General features: G+C 47.2%; 1 protein-coding gene across 4 annotated transcripts in view; it reads right to left on the bottom strand.

Moving 5' to 3' along the window:
* Positions 1 to 27040, bottom strand: part of RAD51B (RAD51 paralog B) — a 713517-nt gene that overhangs the window by 613784 nt on the left and 72693 nt on the right. For 3 of the 4 annotated variants that reach the window (XM_084631237.1, XM_084631239.1, XM_084631238.1), the window contains exon 1: positions 2435 to 2481. The exons of the other annotated variant lie outside the window; for it this stretch is intronic. The gene's annotated coding sequence lies outside the window, so the exon portion shown is untranslated. Of the gene's footprint in view, positions 1 to 2434; positions 2482 to 27040 lie in introns of those variants that run through there. 4 annotated transcript variants of the gene reach the window in all.

The raw sequence follows: 27040 nt of genomic DNA, 5'->3' as shown, positions 1-27040 counted from the left end.
TAAAAGGACTAATGCAATCCTGGGATGTATAAGTAGGGTAATATCAAGTAGAAGTAGAGAGTATCTGGCACTGGTGCAACCACTACTGGAATAGTGTATCCAAAATTCAAGGTTGCTGAGAAATTAGAGGTCAGAAAAGAGCCACGAGAATGATTAAAGGATTGGAAAACATGCCTCAGTGAGAGATTTAAGGAGCTTGATCTATTTAGCTTATCTAAGAGAAAGTTAAGGGGTGACTTGATCAGAGTCTGTAAGTACCTAAATGGGGAACAGAAATTTGATAATAGAGGGTTCTTCAATCTTGCAGGCAAAGGTATAACACAATCCAATAGCTGAAAGTTGAAACTAGACAAATTCAGGCTAGAAAAAAGGTGCATGTTTTTAACAGTGAGGCTAATTAACCATTAGACCATTTTTCCAGGGGTTGTGGTGGATTCTTTATCGCTTGCAATTTTTAAATCCAGATTAGTTGTTTTTCTTAAAGATATGATCTAGTTCAGCCACAGCTATTGGACGCGAAGAAGGAATTCAAGGAAGTCCTATGGCCTGTGTTCTGCACCTCAGACATGAAGATAACAATGGCCCCTTCTGGCCTTTAAATCTATTAATTAGCTGGGATATTACAATTGTACCATTTTTCATGTTCTTTAATCTCTCAACCAGGGCATAAAAGATACCAGTATGCCTGGCAATTGAAAAGCAGATGTCACAGATCGTCTAAAGCAACTATACACATTTGTCTTCCTATCTACACATATATTCAATCATTTTATTCTTTCACACATAATATCCTGGGGTTCATAACAAGGACTTCAAAGAGACTGGCTCTTCTGAACGTCCCTCAGGTATCCCACTGATCTTGGTGCATGGTGGGTCAAGCCTTGGGGTTATGTTAGTATTGTGTGAAGACTCATGCAGTGCAGAAACTGTCAATGGAGTTCATTGTTATGTATCTCACTATAGGGTTTTAGAGCTCAAAACATACATCTTTGTCATTTGGCTGCCATGAAATTTTATTAAAGAGCTAAATTCCTCCTGCAACTACAGAGGATACATCTTTACATGTTCCGGTTCCTCCAGAGAAAGCAGTAAAAGTCCTGGAGATCGAGAAGAGAAGGTTGGTCGTAGAATAGGATTTGTAGGATGTTAAAAGGACAGCCATGAAAAGAATTAAATTAGTAAATATTTTTCCATTTTAATATAACATCCACACACTCAGCGCATAGCTCTAGAGTAGCAACAGTCTCTCATGTCTCTCTCACACTGCTCTTGCAAAACCCATGTGTCTGATCAGATATTCTGTGACTTGTCTTAGTTTCAGGAAGACAAGAAAACAATTAGTCACAGGAATGGTACCCATAACCCTTGGCACATGACATTGCACCAGGCAAAGGGACAAGAGCTGCTTCCGAAGCAGCCTCGAAGAAAAAAAAATGAAACAGATTAGCAGGGAGACAAGAAGGAAGGAAAATACTGATTGGGAGTTCCAGAAAGCCAAGATACTCTGAAAATTCATTGCCATGTTTGCATTGTGACATTAAGGTTTTGTCTACAGGACTCATAATTCATCATGGATACAGTAGAACCTGTAGACAGGACTCAAGTGTTACTTCCACCATGTTATTTAACCCTACTCAGATGATGCTATGGTACAAAAATGACACCTGAGGCTATGGCTACACTACAGAGTTTACAGCAACTCAGCTGTGCTACTGTAGCATTGTCAGGGCAGACGCTCTAAGCCAAACGGAGAGTTCTCCCGCCCACTTCTTTACTCCAGCCGGAGAGCAGCAGTAGCTATGTTGGTGGGAGAAGCACTCCTGCAGACATAGCGCTGTCCACACCGGCGCTTAGGTCATGTAACTTATGTCATTCGTGGGGTGTCTTATTCACACTCCTGGGTGACATAACGCATACCGAGGTAAACTGTAGTGCATACATAGCCTCAGTTTAATCCCAGTTTCCACCAGCGGGGCTGCACCGATACCGAATTACAGGTCCTAATGCTGCTAGTGCCGACAGGGTTTATGGCGCGGATCCTGCAACTGCATCACCCAGCTGTTCCCTCTCCTTTGTGAATGCCCCCAGAGGGGGGAGAGGCCTCCCCACCTACCCCCCACTTCTTGCATGGCCCAGAAGGCTGTAATGAGCGAGTCGCTCCACGCACACACCCCAGCGCCCCCAAGAGAACAGGCGGCGGGGGGGCGCCCCTCCCTCTGCCCCGACTCCGCTTCCCCCGTGGGATAGTGCGGGGATGCCCCGCACACACACTGCAGGAGTGCAGGGCAGCCACACTGCCTTCCCGCGCCGAGCCAGGCTCCCCCTGCCCCGCCCGGCGACTGCTGGCTGCAGCCCACTCCTCCTGCCCTGGGGCCGCCGAGCCCCTCCCCTTGGGCTCCACCATCCAACCGCCACAACGGCCCCGCGCCCTGACCTGGCAACTTTTTCAAAGTGTCCCACTTCCCCGAGTCAGAGGTGGAGCTACCGAGCAACATCCAGGGTAGCGATTGGCCCGTTACCCTAAGCCACCGACCAATCAACTGTAGCGTTATGGTTTAGCCAAGCGCGGGGCGTGCTGGGAAGTGTAGTTCTCTGGGGGAGGCGCGCGCAGTGAAGTGTGGGTATGAGGTGTGCAGAGGTTTTGCTCCCTGCAGTGTATCTAGAGTGGAAGGTACCCGCCCCGGCTTGTTTTCAAGGGGTGGAAGATAAGAGAATTCCTCTTCCCCCATAATTTCTTGGCTGTGGTTGTGTATATACAAGTACATGATGGTTTGAAGCTGCCCAGAGGCTCGGAATGTTAGAAGTCAAGGGACCACTAAAGTTACTTTCCTTGTAGAGACTGGTCCAAAGGCAGAGCTCAAGCTACATACACTGGGAAAATGGAGGTACTTTTAAAATGTGATTACTGTTACTTAGCATTAATATGCCTCTTTAATCTGAGGATCTCAAATTGATTTACAAAGGTGGGTAAGCATTATTCCCATTTTCTGATGGGGGAGACTGAGATGTACAGAGTTTGAAAGGTTTCAGAATAGCAGCCGTGTTAGTCTGTATTCGCAAAAAGAAAAGGAGTACTTGTGGCACCTTAGAGACTAACCAATTTATTTGAGCATGAGCTTTCATGAGCTACAGCTCACTTCATCGGATGCATTCAGTGGAAAATACAGTGGGGAGATATATGTACATAGAGAACATGAAACAGTGGGTGTTACCATACACACTGTAATGAGAGAGTGATCACTTAAGGTGAGCTATTACCAGCAGGAGAGCGGTGGGGGGGGGGGCGAGAGACCTTTTGTAGTGATAATCAAGGTGGGCCATTTCCAGCAGTTGACAAGAACGACTTAGGAACAGTGGGGAGTGGAGGGGGGGAATAAATATGGGGAAAGACTTTTACTTTGTGTAATGACCCATCCACTCCCAGGCTCTATTCAAGCCTAAGTTAATTGTATCCAGTTTGCAAATTAATTCCAATTCAGCAGTCTCTCATTGGAGTCTGTTTCTGAAATTTTTTTGTTGAAGGATTTCCACTTTTAGGTCTGTAATCGAGTGACCAAAGAGATTGAAGTGTTCTCCGACTGGTTTTTGAATGTTATAATTCTTGACATCTGATTTGTGTCCATTTATTCTTTTACGTAGAGACTGTCCGGTTTGGCCAATGTATATGGCAGAGGGGCATTGCTGGCACATGATGGCATATATCACATTGGTAGATGTGCAGGTGAACGAGCCTCTGATAGTGTGGCTGATGTGATTAGGCCCTATGATGGTGTCTCCTGAATAGATATGTCGACACAGTTGGCAACGGGCTTTGTTGCAAGGTTAGGTTCCTCGGTTCTGGTGTGTGGTTGCTGGTGAGTATTTGCTTCAAGTTTGGGGGCTGTCTGTAAGCAAGGACTGGCCTGTCTCCCAAGATCTGTGAGAGTGATGGGTCATCCTTCAGGATTGGTTGTAGATCCTTGATGATGCGTTGGAGAGGTTTTAGTTGGGGGCTGAAGGTGATGGCTAGTGGCGTTCTGTTATTTTCTTTGTTAGGCCTGTCCTCTGGTAGGTGACTTCTGGGTACTCTTCTGGCTCTGTCAATATGTTTCTTCACTTCCGCAGGTGGGTACTGTAGTTGTAAGAATGCTTGATAGAGATCTTGTAGGTGTTTGTCTCTGTCTGAGGGGTTGGAGCAAATGCGGTTGTATCGTAGAGCTTGGCTGTAGACAATGGATCGTGTGGTGTGGTCTGGGTGAAAGCTGGAGGCATGTAGGTAGGAATAGCGGTCAGTAGGTTTCCGGTATACGGTGGTGTTTATGTGACCATTGCTTATTAGCACCATAGTGTCCAGGAAGTGGATCTCTTGTGTGGACTGGTCCAGGCTGTGGTTGATGGTGGGATGGAAATTGTTGAAATGATGGTGGAATTCCTCAAGGGCTTCTTTTCCATGGGCCCAGATGATGAAGATGTCATCAATATAGCGCAAGTAGAGTAGAGGCGTTGGGGGACGAGAGCTGAGGAAGCGTTGTTCTCAGTCAGCCATAAAAATGTTTGAAAGATTGTTTACTGACAGTGGAGCCACTGGTGCAATTTCAAATTATAAATGCATATAAAATAATCATCGTGGTACAAACCAGTTAGCAGGTAGCTGTCTCTACCTGTAGCAAATTCTTGCATGGTAATTTTAAAGAGAGTGTTCCCTTCTTGAGAAGGGGGGGACCCTAATGGCAGAGTAATCTATTCACAAGCATTCAGATTCATTACAACATGAGGGGAAAGAGCTTTACATTAATCTACTTTTGAGAAAATTGTCAGATCAACCTGCAGGGAATTCTGGAAACACCCACAAAGAAATTATTCAAGTAATGGAGGCAAAGCCAAAGGTTGCCTTCAAGGACCAAGGCAGGGTTGGATTCTAACTGATTACACAATATTAAAGTAGAACTGCTAACAGAAAGAGGAATTATGCTTTAGATTACACTAAATACTAACCATTCTAGGGGTCCAGCTCTCCGAAGTTTTAAAAGAAATGAGATTCACTCCACAATCAGGTAAGTTATTTCTCATCATTTGAATCTCATAAAAAAACAGTATGGTAACATAATTGATGGAAATCTCCATTAAGTTCCACATTATTTGGTCAAAATCCTAAATGATTGAGAACAGGATTCAGAACCCAGACATAGGTCACAAATAAAAATAATTTGGTTGGTCTCTAATTAGTCCTCATTTGTCCATTTCACAAAGCCACTGCACAATTTGGTATTACTGGCATCCTCTGTTCAGAAAAAGCAACATGAAAAAAGATCTAGTAGGGAGCTAGAAAATATCCTGTTCAAATCCATTTGGATAATCACATTCTGTTGACTTAAATTCTCCTTGCAGTTCAGTTGCCAAAGTTAGTCTTTACTGTGTCCCTCTGAAAAACATTCATATCGTTGCTGGGGCAGAGTGTCTGCCATGCCCTACCCTAGAGTTCGGGCATTCCATGAGTAAGTTAGCATATACAACCCCTGTATGTACAGTCTACAAATCATTTGGGAGCATTCAGTATAAAATATAAAGTTACGGTAATAATGAATAATAAGAGAAGGATTATCTTTTGACTCAAACTCAGGACTTGTAGTCAAGAGATTTCATTTCTATGGCCAGCCAGCCCTATCACAGACTCCCTCTCCAGCCTAGGACAAATCCATTAGCTGCTCAGTGACGCCTCTAAAACAACTACTTTGTGAGGCTTAATTCATTAATGTTTGCAATGTAATTTGGAATCGTCAGGTGGAAGACACCTAAAAAGTGAAGAGTATTATTTGTGTTATCTACAGTATTAATCATTGTCATAATATTTAGTCCGAAAGATTAACCTAGCTGATTGAAAAAATATGTTGACATCATTTGGAATATATATTGAGGGAGATACATGCCATGAACTGTATGTTTATGCGTGTGTAGTGCAATAAAAAAATATAGTGGAATTGAAAAAAAATACAATAGCAAGTTCAATACTTTATAAAACCAGCAAGTCAGTGGTGGATTAGCCGCTGTGCCAACAGGGCCTGTGCCCAAGGGCCCTGGCCAATTGGGGGCCTCCTGAAAATGAGCGCCCCCAGGTGGGGGGGGTGGGGCAAGCCCCCATGCCCCAACCCATTTTCCCAGCAGGAATGCCGGGAGAGAGGGATGATGGGGTGGGGGACTGCAGGCGGAAGGGGTGGGGAAGGGCTCCCACTTGTTCTGGCCCAGGGTCCCACAAACCCCTAATCCATATCTGCAGCAAGTCATAAAAACATGGTGAAAGATATGATATAGCAAGAGGCCATGAGTAAGGCTGCGAGTTAGTCACGGATTCCGTGATTTCTGCAACAGCCGGCGCGGCTGGCTCCGGGGCTGCCCAAGCAGCTTAGGCAGCCCCTGGGCCCGTCTCACTGCCCACTGCTGGGGCAGTCTCGGGCCAAAAGTAGCAGGAGTTTGGGTGTGGGAGGGGACTTAGGGGCACAAGAGGGCATGAGGGCACTGGGCGGCACTTACCTTGGGGGGGACTCCCCAAAAGCGGCAACATGTCCCTCCCTGCCTCAGCTCCTAGCTCCATGCACTGCCTCTGCCTGCAGGCAATGTCCCCACAGCTCCCATTTGCCGCGGATCCCGGCCAATGGGAGCTGTGGAGCTGCCAGCGCACGGAGCTAGGAGCTTCGGGGGAGACATGTTGCCACTTCGCTGCTTCCGAGAAGCCGAGTAGGGAGCCTGCCAGCTCCACCAACTCCCCCCATCACAGCACTAGCTGGGGTCCTGGGTTGCTCCCATCCAAGCACCTACAGCGCCCCCTAGACTGCCCTTCCCCCACAGCACTCGTGGAGCCCCCCAGGCTGCCCCTCACAAGCACCCGCACTCCCCCAGCACCCATGACACCCCCCCTCAGGTCTCGCCCCCGCAGCACCCACAGCCCCACTCCCAAGATTTAATCAGGGGTATAGCACAAGTCATTGACAGGTCACGGGCTGTGAATTTTTGTTTACTGCCCGTGACCTGTCAATGACTTACTAAAAATACCTGTGACTAAAATGTAGCCTTAGCCATGAGAAAGCCAACAAATATACAATCAAAAAAAGTGAATGGAACATGGAGTTCACACTAAGAAAGAAAGGAGTTGTCTTAAATGAGAAATACCACAGAGGATTTAAGGAATAGGTAAAAGAGCACGCAATGTGTCAAATACAGAGATACAGCCTTAGATAGTAACTAGCAGAATAAGGAGATGGGAGATGAAATGGAGAAAGAAAAGGAGTACTTGTGGCACCTTAGAGGCTAACCAATTTATTTGAGCATTTATTTGCATGCATCCAATGAAGTGAGCTGTAGCTCACGAAAGCTCATGCACAAATAAATTGGTTAGTCTCTAAGGTGCCACAAGTACTCCTTTTCTTTTTGCGGATACAGACGAACACGGCTGCTCCTCTGAAATGGAGAAAGAGTGCCACCTAGTGTAGTAAAAAAGTCTGCAATCAAAAATGGACTTTAAGATGGGCTTGCAATGAAAAAGGCTGGAGAAGGGAGGGAAAGCTGTTTGCATATTCCAGTGGAGTGGGCAGGGTATAGAGATACCCAGGGCCAGATTAAGGCAATCTGGGATGCGCTATCACAGCCCCATTGCCCACTTGGCATGGCAATAACAAGGGCCCCCCACTTCTCCCAGAGTGGCAGTAGCACAGGTCTCCTTGTCTTCTCCAGATGCAGAGTTCCCCCTCACCTCAGGAGAAGCAGCGTTCTCTCTCTTCCTCCAGAAAGGCAGGATAGCTGCAGCAGCAGCAGCAAATCTCCCAGTATATAGGGGTATCTGCAAGGGGCATGGGCTGGATTTATAGCACTCTTCTCCTCCTGTCCACACCAGTGTAAGGTGGTGTTGGCAGGGTTCTCCCAGAGCAGTGAAGTTTGCAGTTAATACCCCATTAAGATGCATAGGGCAGTTCATCCCTCTCAGAGCTACTATTCCAGGCCATCTGCAGCTGTGGGCAGATATCACTGTGTTGATTACATTTGGGTCAGATTTTCAAGTTTTTCTTAAGATTCTGACATAATCATATGCCTCCAGCAGTTAGGGCTCCCTTATTCTGGCCCTATGTGGGTGTGCAAAACAAACTAAGTTCACATACACATACAGACACCATGGTCATCAGTAGGTATGGAACCTCAGGCCTTCAACAACAAAAGCACAGGTCCCTAATGCTCAAGCTAAAAGAGAACTCCTTTACCTACAAGCATAGGCGCAGGGATGAGGGTGCAGGGCATGCTGCAGCACCCTCAGCTTTTCGCCAGGGCTCTGCTGCCAGCCTCCAGTGCCCTGGGGCCTGGCCCTCTGGCTCCCCACCCGCTGGTCCTGGCTGCCAGATCCGGGGGGGCAGACAGGGGTATGGCTAAGAAGTAGCAATAATAGGCTGTGTAGTTGCTAGGACCAGTGACTAAAGGGAGACATAATCATACTCACGAGATCAGCTTATAAATTAGCTGGTATGAAATATTTTAGCCCAAATTTTAGCAAAATTATAAGCAACTGAAAAGAGGGTCTTATAATGGGAAGTGTTGGGGAACTGTAATAATAGGCAGTGCTGCCAGCTCCACATATAATATGGCATGCACAATAATTTAATTTAGAAGCCAAAAGGAATAATAAATTCTGATATGCCCATGAGTCGAGGAGAGCTGCTATATTCCTGTAGGCTAGAGGTGCCTGGCTGTCAAGAGGTAAAAGGTTTGCCATTTTTATTTTATATTCATTCTACAATTGCCAAATCTAGCCTGGTTTTGGCCAGCAGTGTCTCCTTGTGTACCAGATCACGTGTTTGTCTACCTCAGGGGTGGCCAAACTTACTGACCCTCTGAGCCACATATAATCTTCAGAGGTTCAAGAGCCAGGGTGCGCATGCTGGGGCTCAAGGCTTCAGCCTTGCTGGAGTGGGGGAGGGCTTGGGGCTGCAGCCCCACAGGAGGTGCACCCTGCTGGTCCAAGGCTCAGGGCTTCAGTTCCACAACAGGACGGTGGGGCTAGGGGCTTCTGCCCTGTGAGGAGAGGGATCTTGAGGCTTCAGCCCTATGGGAAGTACCTGCCAGGGGTCTTGAGGCTTCAGCCCTGCAGGAGGCACTTGCCACGGCTCGAGGCTTCTGCCCAGTGGGAAGGGGGGTATCGGAGCTTCAGCCCTGTGGAAGACCTCTGTTGGGGCTTGTGGCTTCAGCCTCATTCCTGCTGAAGCCCCAAGCCCCGGCAGGCGCCTCCCATAGGACTAAAGCTCCGATACGCCCCTTCCCACTGGGCAGAAGAGCCAGAGACGATGTGTGTGGGGGCCACATGTCCCCCAGATTTTTGCCACGGTTTGCTGGCCGCACTAGGTCACATGGGGCAGCTGCCAGGCCCCCTCCCTGCAGGGTAGCTGCTGGAGCCAGCAAGCTGGGAGCTGCAGGGAGAGCCACTGCTTTTGCTGCTCCCTCTCCCCATAGAGCTAAAGCAGTGGCCCCTCCCTCCAGCGCCCAGCTGTTAGCTCCCAGTGAAAAGGCAGCAGCAAATGGTTGGGAGCTGCAGGGAGTGGCTGCTGAGAGTAAGGGGAGGGGGGGAATGTCCAAACCTTTAAATTGTGCCTCCCCACTCTCAGCAGGCACCAGTTGTCCCTGGCAGAAGCCCATAGCCCCACCACCATGCTACAGGGCAGAAGCCCCTAGTCTATGTGGATGTTATTTGGAGAACTTAAGGATGTGTTATTGAAGCAATGTTACTAGAGTGAGCTTGGCTGTTTTGACAGCTGGGGGGCTCTTTGAACTTTTCTTTCTGTATTAAAGAAGAATGAACCATTTTGTTAAGGAGATCCAAGCAAACGGATCAAGAGGCATGCCCCTGTTTACTTCCCAGATATCCCTATTTACAGCTTTCAAACACTGACATGTAACTGCGCATCTTCCTTCTTCCCTATACACTACTACATAGTTGATGTTACCTCTCCAAAAGATATTTATTAAACAAAAAAAGGAGTAAGAAGTGTTAAACATCCACATATTTCTAATGGTCAACAAAGCTTTCAAATGCCCTTTCAACCAAGCCTAGGAGTGACTCACTAACCTTTTCCAGGGGTTTCACACATTTGAATAGGGGCCCAGTTTGGGAGTCAGGAGACCTAGGTTCTAATACAGGGGTGGGCTACATCGGGCCCGTCAGACCATTTAATCTGGCCCTCAGCTCCAGCTGGGGAGCAGGGTCGGGAGTTTGCCGCACTCCAGCCAGGGAGCAAGGTCGGGGCCAGGGGCTTGCCCCACACCACGTGGCTCCCAGGAAGCAGCCAGCAATACCCCCCTTTGGCTCCTACGTAGTACGCGAAGGCATAGCCAGGCAGCTCTGCGCGCTGCCCCATCCGCAGGTGCCGCCCCTGCAGCTCCCGTTGGCCGCAGTTCCCTCGGAGCCAGAGCGGGGACATGCTTCTGGGAGCTACTTGCGGTAAGCACCGCCCGGAGCCTGCACTCCTGAGCGCCCCCCGCTCCCCAATCCCCTGCCACAGCCCTGATCTCTGAACCCCTCCTGCCCTCTGAACCCCTCAATCCCAGCCCAGAGCCCCCTCATCCCCAGCCCCACCCCAGACCTGCACATGCAGTCAGAGCCTTCAGCCCGCCCAGTACCCCAACAGCCTGCCCCATCCCTTATCCCCCTCCAAACACCTCGTCTCTGGCCACCGCAGAGCCCACACCCCTCCCCCGTACCCCTGCCCCAGCCTGATCTCCCCCCACCCTCCGAATGCCTTGGTCCCAGCCTGGAGCCCCTCCTGCACCCAAACCCCCCAGCCCCACCCCGGAGCCCTCACCCCCCCCCCCACACACCACACCCCGGAGCCCCCTTCTGCACCCTGAACTCCTAATTTCTGGACCAAACCCAAAGCCAGCACCCCCAGCCAGAGCCCTCACCCCCTCCCGCACCCCTACCCCCAATTTCGTGAGCATTCATGGCCCGCCATACAATTTCCATACCCTGATGGGGCCCTCAGGCCAAAAAGTTTGCCTGTTCCTGTTCTAATGATTTAGTGGGTGTTGGTCCTGCTCTGAACAGGGGGTTGGACTAGATGACCTCCTGAGGTCCCTTCCAACCCTATGATTCTATGATAATATCAGCTGTGCCTGCTGTATGACCTTGGCCAAGTAACTTAATCTCTCCATGCCTATGTTTCCCTTCCCACCTTTTTTCCTGTCTATTTGAATGTGAACTCTTCAAGGCAGGGACTCTCTCTCACTATGTATATATACAGTGCCTGGCACAAGAGGGCCCTGATCTTGGCTGGGGCCTCTTGGTGCTATTATTGGAATTAGGGTGACCAGATGTCCCTATTTTATAGGGACAGTCCCAATATTTGGGGCTTTTTCTTATATAGGCGCCTATTACGCCCCACCCCCATCTCAATTTTTCACACTTGCTGTCCGGTCACCCTAACTGGAATACAAATAATAAAATGGTGATAATAAAGCTGAGAGTTACTTGCATGAACATCGAGTCTCACTGCACTCATTCAAGGAGCTTCCACTAAACTGAGGCTCCAGAGGAAGATTGTCACAAAGAAACAAAGTACAACAGCAACAACAAATGAGATTTTGAAGGAGCAAAGTGTTCTAATGTCAAGCAGATCAATTACCATCAAGAATTTAATAGTAATTAGCATGCCTAAGGGCAAACCAGTGGGGAATTAACCTGATGTGAATGGTGGAGGATAGAATACTTAACAGCTTTTGTCAGTGTAAATCCCTCATCATTTGGATGACTTTGCTGGGCTCCTGCTAGGTAAAGGACAGGACCCATTCAGCAAATTCCTGAACAGGAATCGGCACAACAGTTTCTCTTGGTAACCCAAGGCAGCCTGCCACATGTATCTTCAGCAAACAGTTTTACACAGTAGCAAAAAGTTTCAGATTATTCAGCCAGTTGAAAAACGAAGGTAAATCTCAGAGTCTCTATTCATTAGATCTCTCAAGATTATCTTCTACTTATTCATTATTTCTTTAGAGTTATACAGTGTGGGAGGAGAACACTTAAGCACATGCTCAGAAGACGCACAGTCCCTACCCCAGAGCTTACTAAGTGCCCAGTTCTGCAGCTCTGACTCCTGCTGCCTAGCACTTGTTCACGAGAGTACTCCCATTGCCTTTGCACGAACCAGTGCTATTCAGTTTATTCATGTCAATGCAGAAACAGACCTGGTGTAGGCAGACCAAAACCAGTTCAGTCACAAAATGCACAGGATGGATCATTCTCCCGTTTATTCTTGCTGTCTAGAAATAAGAAAAGGAGTACTTGTGGCACCTTAGAGACTAACCAATTTATTAGAGCATAGGCTTTCGTGAGCTACAGCTCACTTCATCAGATGCATGCATCTGATGAAGTGAGCTGTAGCTCACGAAAGCTTATGCTCTAATAAATTGGTTAGTCTCTAAGGTGCCACAAGTACTCCTTTTCTTTTTGCGAATACAGACTAACACTGCTGTTACTCTGAAACCTGTCTAGAAATAGACATCTCCAAAGAACTAGACTATTTGACTGATACCTAGCACATTTTTATGGAGGAGAAAATACATTCTCCTGTCCTGGGAAATCGTTACAGGCCAGATCAAGCTTTCCTGGGATAAAACCCACCAGAGGTTACCTACGAGAATGAAAAATTCCACAAAGGAATCCACTTTGTTCCATGAGGGAAGAGTAGTATTCTCCCTACAGCTATACTTCCTGAATGAGATGCAGATCTATTCCCAGTCCTGCACATCTCCACAGGAGGCCAGTAATGTGCAGGGAGGCTCTATACCTGCACCCCAGCTACAAGACCCTGAATCCCGCCTCCTCTGCCTAGCAGTACAGCTCCAGCAGAGCCATGTCACCAGGGCTTCCGCTGGCTGCAATTGTCCCTGGGATACCATCTTTTTGGTTTCAGAGTAACAGCCGTGTTAGTCTGTATTCGCAAAAAGAAAAGGAATACTTGTGGCACCTTAGAGACTAACCAATTTATTTGAGCATGAGCTTTCGTGAGCTACAGCTCACTTCATCGGATGCATACCGTGGAAACTGCAGCAGACTTTATATACACACAGAGATCATAAAACAATACCTCCTCCCACCCCACTGTCCTGCTGGTAATAGCTTATCTAAAGTGATCATCAAGTTGGGCCATTTCCAGCACAAATCCAGGTTTTCTCACCCTCCACCCCCCCCCACATAAACTCACTCTCCTGTTGGTAATAGCCCATCCAAAGTGACAACTCTCTACACAATGTGCATGATAATCAAGGTGGGCCATTTCCTGCACAAATCCAGGTTCTCTCACACCCTCACCCCCCTTTTTTTTTGGAGGGGAGTGAGGGGGTAAGAGAACCTGGATTTGTGCAGGAAATGGCCCACCTTGATTATCATGCACATTGTGTAGAGAGTTGTCACTTTGGATGGGCTATTACCAACAGGAGAGTGAGTTTATGTGTGGGGGGGTGGAGGGTGAGAAAACCTGGATTTGTGCTGGAAATGGCCCAACTTGATAATCACTTTAGATAAGCTATTACCAGCAGGACAGTGGGGTGGGAGGAGGTATTGTTTTATGATCTCTGTGTGTATATAAAGTCTGCTGCAGTTTCCACGGTATGCATCTGATGAAGTGAGCTGTAGCTCACGAAAGCTCATGCTCAAATAAATTGGTTAGTCTCTAAGGTGCCACAAGTACTCCTTATCTTTTTGGTTCTGAGTTTGTACTGCACCTAGCACAATGGGGTCCTTGTCCAGGACTACAGCTCTTAGGCCCTGTGGTAGTACAAAAAATAAGTAATAGGGATGCCTCTCAAAGTGGGACCTAAAGAAACAGATTTTTCCGGATGGGGCAGTTCCCAAAATCCCTGCTTTCCACCCCAACGTGCAGAGGACTGGAAGTATGGGTTGTGCACTGTTTAGTGCATCACTATTAAGTTGCATCTTGCATCTCCCCCCAAAAATAAGTTTTGCATTTCTCATTAGTTACCTACTTTCTTAAAAAAGAACTTTTGTATCTCCTGCCCCTTTGCTAAAGCAAACCAGAACAGCTGCCGCTGCTAGACAAGAAGATGCACGTTGTACACACAGGGTGACCGACCAACTCACATGTTACAGCTTTGAAGGACTACTGATTAGAGGGAGAGTTGTGTTTACTCTTTGGCCAAAGCATAACAGGCTAAATAAGAGGCCTCAAGGATTATTCCACATTTAGCCTTTACTCTTCTAAGCAGATTGCCCTCCAAAAGCTTCTTCCTACTTCCTTTAGGTTTTTTTGATTAAAGGGACAGCAGCAGACCTTATTTATGTCTGCAGGCTTTTTATAGCTCTGTATTAAAGTCCTCTTAGATGAGGAGGCTGTAAACTGGTGGGATGACAGCACAATAATCACCAAGGATTTCTTGTGAGAGGGAGAAAATCTTTATAATCGTGCATTAAGAACAACCTACTTTATGTAAAAACAAATATAACAGAACCAGCCTAACTCTGTTCTCTCACAGATACTTCCCTCTTCTGCCTCCCCAGCATCCCTTCTTATAGCCCATCTCCTGATACCTGTACAAGGAATGGGGCAGGGGAAGCTGGAGTTAACCTCTTGTATACTGGGAAGCAAGCAGTGCCCATGCACCATGTCACAGAGCCTTTGTTCTCCTGGAGATGAAAAGTGGAGGGGGAAAGTCTGGCCAATAGAACTTGGACTTAAATGATATTTCGTGCCCTTCTATAGCTTCTTCTGTCAAATAACCTCCAAGTGCTTTGCAAATATTAGTTAATTAAGCCGAGTAAATCCCCTGTGAGTTAGGCAGATATCATGGCCCCCATTTCACAGATGGGAAGACTGAGAGACACAGAGAAGTGAAGTGCCTTGCCCAAGGTCACACAGTCAGTAGCAGTGCTAGACATAAAATCCAGTGCTCCGGATTTTTTACGGGGGAGGTGTCCAGCCCTTAAATACTGGGAGGATTGCAGCTTAAATAGATATTTTGTGTGCTTCTGTCCTCCTCTCCTAACTAGTCCATGACAAAACTTGGAAGGAACGCTATGCACAGACAAAGATGGCTTCCGACTTATCTACACTGGGATTTAATTCGCAGCCTTTTGAGTTAATCTGCTTTGAGATTTGTACAATTCATTGTAGTGCACTGACTCTGCATTTATTGTGAACTCTGGAATTCTCTTTCAAAGGGAGCTAAGGGTTTGTCTACACAGCCCCATAATGCAGACCATGGGGGTGTGAGTTGCAGTGTGCACTAACATTTTGTGCTTTATCTGCCCCATGTAGATACTCCTAGTGTGGACTAAAAGATACCTAGTTTGCATTAATGTAATCCTATTTGTGCCTTTTGCTCTTTCTGTGAAAATCTGCTCAAATTTAGCCAAGTTGTGAGCTGCCAAAAATTCTCAATTCAAACACGCTCAGTAGAAACGTGCTGGTGTGGCAGCTAACTTTCTCCAGTGGTTCCTTCTGCACTGAGCATGCTCCATCCCAGGGTCGCAGGGGCTGAGCAGGATTTTTTTTATATACTGGTACCTCCTGGCTGCTCTGGGCCACTTTGGCACAGGCCACAGGAACTGATAGTAGGGAGCCTGTCTTACATATGCTCTCAGTGCTACCCCAGCTGGGGCCCAGACAGCCAGGAGGAGGAAGGAGGCTGGATGGCATGCAGAGGAGCGAGAAGCTGGGCCTGGGGGGGTGGCAAGGGGACAAGGAGCCAGTAGGAAAAGGAGTGAGGTGGGGCATTGGGAAAAAGAGCCTGAGGAGGGTGTGGGACTGGGACATGGACCCAAGGGCAGACTGGAATTGAATATGGGACTAGGGGACTGGGACATGGAACCAGAGAGTGGGAAATGGAACAGATTAAAGGCTTCTACAAGGAAAGGCACTTTCAAGTCAACAGAGGATTTAGTCATTCTGCACAAATGATTTCCTGTATGTGGCTGTTCTGGCTGCTTCTTCCCACTGCAAGCATGGCTTCTGCAGGGGCAGTCCTGCCCTTGGCTGTGTTTGTCCCCCCATAGCCACACAAAAGCAGCTGCAGAAGGTCTCAGCTGCTTTCATTGGTAGTTGAGGGTATTCCCCTCCTCTCAGCTGGAACTTGGTACCAGACACTAGGGCCCCAGTTATCAAAACGGACCATTCTTTTGGGGTGCCTCCATTTGAGACGTTTTAAGCTTAATTCTTCAGAGGTGCTGAGCATGTCCAGCTGCCACTGACTTCAGAATTTTAGAAAATCAGGTTTTAAAATGTCCCCACCTGGGGATCCAAAAATTGAGGCACGCAAAATCAGTGGCAATTGTTGATGATTTGGGCCTGAAGTTATAATACAAATCACCAGGGCTGGGAGATGGAAGGAGGAGGGTGAGACTAGTTTATTTTTAACTCCTGAAACTGTTTTTTTTAAATGAGGAATATATGTTAAAATATAACAGCCTGATTTTCCACTTACATTGGTGTAGATCAGGAGAAAGTCCAGTGAAATAAATGGAGTTACACAGATGTACATCTGGTGTGAACTGACTCAAGCCTTTGGGGGCTTAGTAATATAGGAGATAAACACATTAATCTTTTATTTCAGCCATTTTTTCCCAAGTGGTCAGAGAGAAAAGAAACTGGGAGGGTAAATGAATGTCAACTGAAAAGAAAATCATAGACTTCCCAATTTCCCTTCGTAAACAAGGACTGGCTAGTAGAATATGCTGTAGGACAAGACAGAGGTGCATTGAAAGAGCTGTGGTCATGTTCCGAGGACTGAAAAATGGGTGGTACTTTGCAGTTCAGGACTCATATGTATCATCTGAGATGTGGAGGGAACAGAGACTGAAATAGTGTGGGGGCAGCGGTTTTCAAGTCAAGGCAAGGAATGGATTTTCCCTCTTGTACTACTGATCATTTTTGGCTTCTATTGCCTTATTTATAGAGACTTGGCACTTCCCAGATAGCAAGTGCCACAATCTCTCCATTAACCAGAACATTGATTTCCTACAAAGAATGAAAACCTCAAACTCTGTAGTATTTTGTGGGACCATTAGCTAAATAGTGCAGTATAAATACCACCAATCCAGTTAACATTTTATAAACCTAAACAATTTTTTCATCCTCCTTTTCCTGAATTGCTAGGAAAAACAGATTCATTTCTTTCAATTGTGAAATGACATAGCAGCCTTCCCCAAGCTGTTATCTATGTCCCTTTCGTAACCCACACATATTTTTCCCCCTTCCATTTTTGCTCCATAGCTCCCCCATCCTCCCAGCCCTGCTTCCCATGGGCCATTCTCATCAAGAAGAGCTGTGAAATCCTCCGCAAAGCACATCAGAGCTGCTTCAAAATCAGTAAGCAAGCAGGCGTGCTGTCTCTGAAGAGCAATTCTGGAGCCACTAAAGAGGCTGAGAGCCCTGTCATCAGCCCAGAGCGCCTGAGGAAGGCTGATGTTTGGTTCGCTTGGATGAAGCTTTTGGCTGGGGTTTGAGTTGTGTTGTGGATTAGCTGTGGATCTTAGTTGGATTGTTCTCCTAAATATCTGCCAAAAGTGCCTAGAGTAATGGACAGGCACATTTTAAGTATATTTTGTCATAAATCTAAATCTATAAATAACATAAATGTAACGTGCTTTAGTGAAAACAGGAGACATACTTGTGGTGGAGGTCAGCTTCTTCATCCTCCCATACAGGCGGTTCTCACTGTGAACCCACCCCTACTTGCCCCAGACTCCACCCAGTCTAACACTTTTCTTCTTCCTCCTATTTAAAAGAGAGAGAAAAATCTGGTGTTGCCACCACTCCTAGCCCCACTATTTTAGCTAAGGTACAACAAGGGCAACAGTAGTGATACCTTGTGTCTGAAGACCAATGGCACCAGTGACCAGGATATTATCAGATTGATTCTGAACAAACTTCTCCCCATAGAATCATAGAATCATAGAATATCAGGGTTGGAAGGGACCCCAGAAGGTCATCTAGTCCAACCCCCTGCTCAAAGCAGGACCAATTCCCAGTTAAATCATCCCAGCCAGGGCTTTGTCAAGCCTGACCTTAAAAACCTCTAAGGAAGGAGATTCTACCACCTCCCTAGGTAACGCATTCCAGTGTTTCACCACCCTCTTAGTGAAAAAGTTTTTCCTAATATCCAATCTAAACCTCCCCCACTGCAACTTGAGACCATTACTCCTCGTTCTGTCATCTGCTACCATTGAGAACAGTCTAGAGCCATCCTCTTTGGAACCCCCTTTCAGGTAGTTGAAAGCAGCTATCAAATCCCCCCTCATTCTTCTCTTCTGCAGGCTAAACAATCCCAGCTCCCTCAGCCTCTCCTCATAACTCATGTGTTCCAGTCCCCTAATCATTTTTGTTGCCCTTCGCTGGACTCTCTCCAATTTATCCACATCCTTCTTGAAGTGTGGGGCCCAAAACTGGACACAGTACTCCAGATGAGGCCTCACCAATGTCGAATAGAGGGGAACGATCACGTCCCTCGATCTGCTCGCTATGCCCCTACTTATACATCCCAAAATGCCATTGGCCTTCTTGGCAACAAGGGCACACTGCTGACTCATATCCAGCTTCTCGTCCACTGTCACCCCTAGGTTCTTTTCTGCAGAACTGCTGCCTAGCCATTCGGTCCCTAGTCTGTAGCTGTGCATTGGATTCTTCCGTCCTAAGTGCAGGACCCTGCACTTATCCTTATTGAACCTCATCAGATTCCTTTTGGCCCACTCTTCCAATTGGTCTAGGTCCTTCTGTATCCTATCCCTCCCCTCCAGCGTATCTACCACTCCTCCCAGTTTAGTATCATCCGCAAATTTGCTGAGAGTGCAATCCACACCATCCTCCAGATCATTTATGAAGATATTGAATAAAACCGGCCCCAGGACCGACCCTTGGGCCCCAGAGGTGGGCTCAAACTAAACTCCCAGCCCCAGCCATCCAAAATTTGAAGAAGTTCAGATCTGGATCCAAATTCTGCAGTTTGGACCTGTCTCGACTTCTGCAACATTGGGAGCTTTGCTTTTTTACCTAGCAGTAATTTAGAAATAAATGTTTGGTTCATGTCATCCCACCCATGATGTCTGGCAAACCTATGTGGAATACTGCAATGCTGCTACTAGCCAATAAGGGGGCAGGTGCCAGGATAGCACAGGTAGGACATCCAACCCTATATTCATTATTAATTTTACCCTCTTACAGTACATGGGGGATAGCGTGTCTGTAGCACAGGGCTGCTGTTGCACAGTGAAGGGGGAATGGGGTTATTTTAGGTATTTTTGTGGTCTTTTTTAGAGCTTTTTATATATAAGCCCTTACAGCCCCCCATAATGCTCACTAGGTTACCTAACCATATTTATTACATCCCTACATATTAACGCTTCCTGCCATTTACCTTTTGATTGGTATTAAGTTGTGCACATGGAAAAGATGATGGGGCATTTTGTATGTGAGAGTCAGCTGCAGCGCATAGCTCCATAATGCTTGAAAACTGATCTCTGGATAGGGCTTTGCAGGCTTTGAGATGCACCTGCTGAAACCAGCTCTTTCTCTGGCTCAGTTTTCAGCACTCTGAATTAAATTCTGAAATCCTGCCTTAGTTTTTGCTTTGTGCTTATTCAGGCATAACTCTCAGTGAAGTCAAAAAGTTGGGACTGAATAGCCACTGAAGGCTAGGTTTTCGGTTGCCCTGCCCCATGTGTCATCAAGTACATTAGTGCAAAGTAGGTATGGATCATTATTACCTTTCCAATTTGGTAGCCTTTTAGGCCCACTTGCCATTGGTGTAAATGACTATATAAGGTGCAGGGCAATGGAGAATCTGGTCCTGAAGAATGCCAGAATTGCCAGAATTTGTCCTGCAATGTCTTTCAATAACAAGGCATTAGAAGCAAGATCATGTTATAGCATAGTCTCGACTTGATGCCTGGTTGGTTAACAGGTGTGATAGCCTGAAGGTGTTTTAAGGGCCTGAGCTGAGGATAGGAATACTGAGACTTTGTGGAACCAGAAGCTCATATCCCAGTGGGGTTTATTCAGCTTTTAATCCTTCATTATCTGAAACAGATAAATTGAATGTCATGCAGAGCTGGAGTTTTTTGAGAACATCTTAAAAACTGAGCTCCTTTCTGTGTGTGCATTAATGATCCCATGGCATTTCATGCAGTAGTAGAGGTTTGCTGCATTTCCTCTCCTGCCTGTATTGCGCAGTGTATTATATGCTGGCCAGGTGATGAGGACGTCTTCACCAGATATGTCTGCATTTCAATAGTAGAGTCGTACTACTGTACTGTACAAAAAGCACCTGCTCCTGCAAACCTCTGCTGGGGCAAGTACTTTTTACTCATGTGTATAGTCCCATTGGAATCCGGAGGGGGGGACTAAGGGGCTGTGTGCGTGAGTAAGAGCTGCTCATCTAAGTGAGGCTGTGCCCAAAGCTGGGGATGAAAGACACGACAGAAATGCAAGCTATTTGACTAATGCTTATGATTTGACTATAAAAGTCACCTGGCATTTGAGGTACAATTCCACTGAGCGATCAGAGGGGTTCACCTACCTCTCAGTATCAGAGAGTCAACTGCTGACCCCCCCTCAGGAATGCCCTGTGTTTTACAGATGTTCGCACTGTAACAGTATATCACCGTCCTCGGGAGCCATAGAGGCAGCCCAATGCTACCCCTCTGCTATGCTGGCCCTGTACGTATCATCTCCTAGGAGACCTACTGTACATGAAGAACTGTCATCTTTTGGCAGTGTATGCTGCATGTGCTGTGTTAAATCTGAATGGAGCTCAGCCATCAGAGCCCAAAATCATTCACTGCAGAATCCTATAATGAATCACTGGGGCTTTAAGGCAAAAATAACCCAATTTGAAAAGAGTTCTCACACACAAAACAGTATCTTTCTGTTGGACTAAGTAGGGTTCTTTTATCTAGTGCTCAGCATGGTGACCCAAGAGATTTCTGTAGTGCCCGGCCAACATCTCACCTCCTTGTGTGTCCTGTGAAAGTAATAGCACACAACAGATGGAAAATAGAGCTGAGTTTAGGGAAATCACTCTAACAACATTACACGCAAATCCTTCTGCCCATTGGGAGCTGCACAGTCTCTGGCCTGGTCTACACTACGAGTTTATGTCGGATTTAGCAGCGTTAAATCAAATTAATCCTGCACCCATCCACTCAACTAAGCCATTTTTTTCTACATAAAGGGCTCTTAAAACCAATTTCTGTACTCCTCCCCAATGAGATTAGCGCTGAAATTGACATCGCCATTTCGAATTAGGGTTAGTGTGGACACAATTCAAAGGTATTGGCCTCCGTAAGCTATCCCACAGTGCACCATTGTGACCGCTCTGGACAGCACTCTGAACTCTGATGCACTGGCCAGGTGTACAGGAAAAGCCCCGGGAACTTTTGAATCTCATTTCCTGTTTGGCCAGGCGAGCTCATCAGCACAGGTGACCATGCAGTCCCGGAATCGAAAAAGAGCTCCAGCATGGACCGAACGGGAGGTACTAGATCTGATCACTGTATGGGAAGAGGAATCCATGCTATCAGAACTACGTTCCAAAAGACAAAATGCCAAAACATTTCAAAAAAATCTTTGAGGCCATGAGGGACAGAGGCTACAGCAGGGATGCAACACAGTGCTGCGTGAAACTGAAGGAGCTCAGACAAGCATACCAGAAAACCAGAGAATCAAACGCACCCTCCAGGACAAAGCCCCAGACATGCCACTTCTATGCTGAGCTGCATGCAATTCTAGAGGGGGCCGCCACCACTACCCCACCCCAGTCCGTGGACTCTGATGATGGGGTACTCTCCGCCATGCCTCAGGATTTTGTGGATGGGGAAGATGAGGAGGAGGATGACGAGCTTGAGGAGAGCACACCGCACACTGTTCTCCCCGACAGCCAGGATCTTTTTATTACCCTGACTGAAACACCCTCCCAACCCAACAAAGCCGGAGAAGGGACCTCTGGTGAGTGTACCTTTTTAAATATAATACACATTATAAAAGCAAGCGTTTTTAATGATTAAGTAGCCCTGAGGACTTGGGATGCATTCGTGGCCAGTACAGCTACTGGAAAAGTCTGTTAACGTGTCTGGGGATGGAGTGGAAATCTTCCAGGGACATCTCCATGAAGCTCTCCTGGAGGTACTCTAAAAGCCTTTGCAGAAGGTTTCTGGGGAGAGCAGCCTTATTCTGTCTTCCATGGTAGGACACTTTACCACGCCATGCTAGTAGCAAGTAATCTGGTATCATTGCATGACAAAACCTGGCAGCGTATGGTCCTGGTTGCTGGCATTCAAGCAACATCCATTCTTTATCTCTCTGTGTTATCCTCAGGAGAGTGATATCATTCATGGTAACCTGATTGAAATAGGGGAATTTAATTAAGGGGACGTTCCTACTTGCCTGTGGCTGAAAAGAAACCCTCCCCACAGTTAGCCACGTGGGGGTGGGCGGGGGATTGGTGCTGAGCTGTTCGTGTTTGGCTAGCAGGGATCTTCCCTGATACCAGCCACACGGTGCAGGGAGGGGTAAACAGATGATCCCAGAGAGTTGGATCTGGGGGGGTTAGTTTGGTTTTTGCTGCTGCACGTTAACAGGAAAACCTCAGCACTAAATGGCCAACTCAACGTGCTTTGCTTGGTATGGGAGAAGAGGGCGCTGCTATTATGAAGGTTGCAGAAGCCGAAAGACTGTGGCTTACCATGGCTGCCTGCAAGCCGAATTCTGTTGCCTGGCACTGCGTGTGTGATCTCTAACACCAAAGCCGCAGGCACTCAATATAAGATGCAAAATGCGACCTTGTACCAAAATCACATGTGCTGTGTAATGTGAATAGTGTTGTTCACCGTGAAAGAGTATAGCCATTGTTCTGTAAAATGTATCTTTTAAAATACTTCACTCCCTTTTTTTCCTCCAGCAGCTGCAAATGTTTCAAGCCTCCCTCCTCCGTCCCAAAGGCTATCTCAGGTAAGGCGGTGAAAAAAAACACACGCACGATGAAATGTTCTCTGAGCTCATGCAGTCGTCTGGCACTGACAGAGCTCAGCAGAATGTGTGGAGGGATACAATAGCAGAGTACAGCAAAGTGGCCGATGAACGTGAGGAGAGGTGGTGGCAGGAAGATCAGAGGAGGCATGAGGCAATGCTGGGGCTACTGTGGGATCAAATGGATATGCTCCAGTATCTGGTGGAGGTTCATGAACGGCAGCAGGATCACAGACTGCCACTGCAGCCCCTGTTTAACCGCCCTCCCTCCTCCCCAAGTTCCATAGCCTCCTTACCCAGACGCCCAAAAACACGGTGGGGGAGGCTCCGGGCACCCAACCACTCCACCCCAGGAGACAGCCCAAGCAACAGAAGGCTGTCATTCAAGAAGTTTTAAAGTGGCCTTTTCCTTCCCTCCTACCCTCCTCCCACATCCCACCCGGGCTACCTTGTGAGCTATCTCCCTATTTTTATAATCAATTAATAAAGAATACATGTTTTTTAAATGATAGTGACTTTATTTCCTTTGCAAGCAAGCTGTGATCGAAGGGGAGAGGACAGGTGGCTTACAGGGAATTTAGAGACAACCAAGGGGGTGGGTTTTCATCAAGGAGAAACAAACAGAAGTGTCACACAGTACCCTGGCCAGTCATGAAACTGGTTTTCAAAGCTTCTCTGATGCGCAGCGCTTCCTGCTGTGCTCTTCTAACCGTCCTGGTGTCTGGCTGCGCATATTCAGCAGCCAGGCGATTTGCCTCAAGCTCCCACCCTGCCATAAATGTCACCCCCTTACTCTCACAGAGATTGTGGAGCACACAGCAAGCAGCAATAACAATGGGAATATTGGTTTCGCTGAGGTCTGAGTGAGTCAGTAAACTGCACCAGCGACCCTTTAAACGTCCAAATGCACACTCTACCACCATTCTGCACTTGCTCAGCCTATAGTTGGACAGCTCCTTACTACTGTCCAGGGTGCCTGTGTACGGCTTCATGAGCCAGGGCATTAAGGGGTAGGCTGGGTCCCCAAGGATAACTATAGGCATTTCAACATCCCCAACAGTTATTTTCTGGACTGGGAAGTAGCTTCCTGCAGCCATTTAAACAGACCAGAGTTCCTGAAGATGCAAGCATCATGAACCTTTCCCAGCCATCCCACGTTGATGTTGGTGAAACGTCTCTTGTGATCCACCAGTGCTTGCAGCACCACTGAAAAGTACCCCTTGTGGTTTATGTACTGGCTGCCCTGGTGGTCCAGTCCCAAGATAGGGCTATGCGTTCCGTCTATAGCCGCACCACAGTTAGGGAATCCCATTGCAGCAAAGCCATCTAGTATGACCTGCACATTTCCCAGAGTTACTATCTTTGATAGCAGCAGCTCAATGATTGCGTTGGCTACTTGCATCACAGCAACCCCCACAGTAGATTTGCCCACTCCAAATTGATTACCGACTGACCGGTAGCTGTCTAGCGTTGAAAGCTTCCACAGGGCTATCGCCACTCGCTTGAGAACTGTGAGGGCTGCTCTCCTCTTGGTATTCTTGTGCTTCAGGGCAGGGGAAAGCAAGTCACAAAGTTCCATAAAAGTGCCCTACACATGTGAAAATTTTGGAGCCAGTAGGAATCATCCAAACCCGCAACACTATGCGGTCCCACCACTCTGTGCTTGTTTCCCAGGCCCAGAATCGGCATTCCATGGCATGAGCCTGCCCCAGTAAAACCATGATCTCCCAATTGCTGGGAACCACGGTTTTAGAGAAATCTGTGTTCATGTCCTCATCACCGAGCTGCTGTCGCCTCCTCGCCTGGTTTTTCAGGTGCTGGTTCTGCATAAACTGCATGATAATGCGCGAGGTGTTTACAATGGTCATAACTGCTGCGGAGAGCTGAACGGGCTCCATGTTTGCTGTACTATGGCGTCTGCTCAGGCAATCCAGGGAAAAGGGCATGAAACGATTGTCTGCCGTTGCTGTGACGGAGGGAGGGGCGACTGACAACATGGCTTACAGGGTTGGCTTACAGAGAATTAAAATCAACAAAGGGGGTGGCTTTGCATCAAGGAGAAACAGAATGGCCTCCTCAAGGATAGAACTCAAAACCCTGGGTTTAGCTGGCCGTTGATTTCACGGAGGGAGGGAGGAGAAAATGAATACAAAACAAATCTGGTCTATTTCTTGTTTTGATTCACTTCATCTATCTTTATACATCTTGCTGGCAGCAGACGGTGCAGTACGACTGCTGGCCATCGTCATCTCCTGGGTGCTCGGTGGAAGACGGTGCAGTAGGACTGCTGGCAGGATTGAATCGCCATGAGACAAAACTTAAAAGGGAAATGACCTGGCTGAGTCATTCCCATGTTTGCCCAGGTGCCCCTGACCGACCTTACCAAGGTCGGCTAAAAGAGCACCCTGGAGTACGACGAGGATGGCTCCCAGTCATACTGTACTGTCTGCTGCCAAAAGGCAATGAGCTGCTGCTGTGTAGCAATGCAGTACTGCATCTGCCAGCACCCAGGAGATATATGGTGACGGTGAGCTGAGCGGGCTCCATGCTTGCCGTGGTATGGCGTCTGCACTTGTAACCCAGGAAAAAAGGCACGAAACAATTGTCTGCCGTTGCTTTCATGGAGGGAGGGAGGGAGGGGCCAGAACCACCCGCGACAATGTTTTTGCCCCATCAGGCATTGGGATTTCTACCCAGAATTCAAATGGGCGGTGGAGACTGCAGGAACTGTGGGATAGCTACCCACAGTGCAACACTCTGGAAGTCGATGGTTGCCTCGGTACTGTGGACACACTCCGCCGACTAAATGCACTTAGAGCATTTGTGTGGGGACACACACAATCGACTGTATAAAAATGCTTTCTACAAAACCACTTTCTATAAATTTGACCTCATTTCGTAGTGTAGACATGGCCTCTCTGCTGTACTGGGGAAGTCACATAGCTGCAAAGAGGTCAAATGGAGCATAGCAAATTAATCAGTCTGACAAAAAAATGTCCGTTAACTTTGAGGTCACCGAAGAAGGGGGTGTCTTATGTATGTCCTTCTATTGCCTCAGTGCCCAAAATGTGGTATGCACTTTCCAAACACAGAGGAAGACAAAGTCCCTGCCCCGAAGACGGGGACAGACATAACGAAGAGGAAAAGAACACAATGTACCAAGGAGGAAAAAGGTACAACATACAAGCAGAGTGAGCCGGGGCAAGATAGGAACACGACTTCTCTGCTACATGTTTGTCTGTGTTGTTTTGGTTATTTGTATTTAATTTAAACACAGAAAATTCACCCCCACACAGTGTTCTTATATACCTTCACACTCATACCCCACTTCAGTTCCAGTATTCTTATTTCCCTCCCCTGTGACAATTGACTCCTTCACAATAAACAGATCACTCATAGGATAAATAAGTGAAATAGATCAGTTAATCAGCTGGTTTGCTGAAGCACCTGAATATGGAGTGGGTAGCTCCTGGTGGGTCACCTCAGGAAGGACATTCTATTTGTAAAGGGCAGCTAATAGCAAAACAGGCAAACAGAGGATGAGAATGTTGCAGAGGCCAGCTACAAATTGGTCAGAAGCCTTGTCGAGAGGAATTTTGGTTGAGTGAAGAGAAGATCAAGAATGGAATTGAAGCTATGAAAGTAAACTGCTTGTTCAGCGAGTTTGAAGGTTAAAGGAAATGGGGGGCTAATTGGCTGTACACAGCATAAGCCAAAATTAAGATTTAAAACTGCTTTATGGTCGAGGTGGGAAGCCAGAAGCTCACATGCAGCCTTTGCCAAAAACACAGTGCTGGAGCAATTTTACCTTCATGGTAGCGCCATGAGCCACACTGCCTTTGGCACCAGGAGTAACCACTGCTTTTGCTGAGAATGCCGTGATAGGATAATCACAGCCATTACTCAGAGCATGCTGCCAGGGACAGTGCTGTCTTCACCATTCATGAAGCTTCAAAGGCACCACTGTCTTTATCAAAAGTGCAATGCCAGGGCAGTGCTGCCTTCCCTGTGAGCTTAAGAACAACATTGTGTCACGCTACATCATTATGACTACCATGCTA

The sequence above is a fragment of the Lepidochelys olivacea genome, assembly GCF_965140295.1.
Source record: "Lepidochelys olivacea isolate rLepOli2 genome assembly, chromosome: 6".
Classification (NCBI taxonomy): Eukaryota; Metazoa; Chordata; order Testudines; family Cheloniidae; genus Lepidochelys; species Lepidochelys olivacea.
This window is presented reverse-complemented; position numbering and strand designations above follow the sequence as displayed.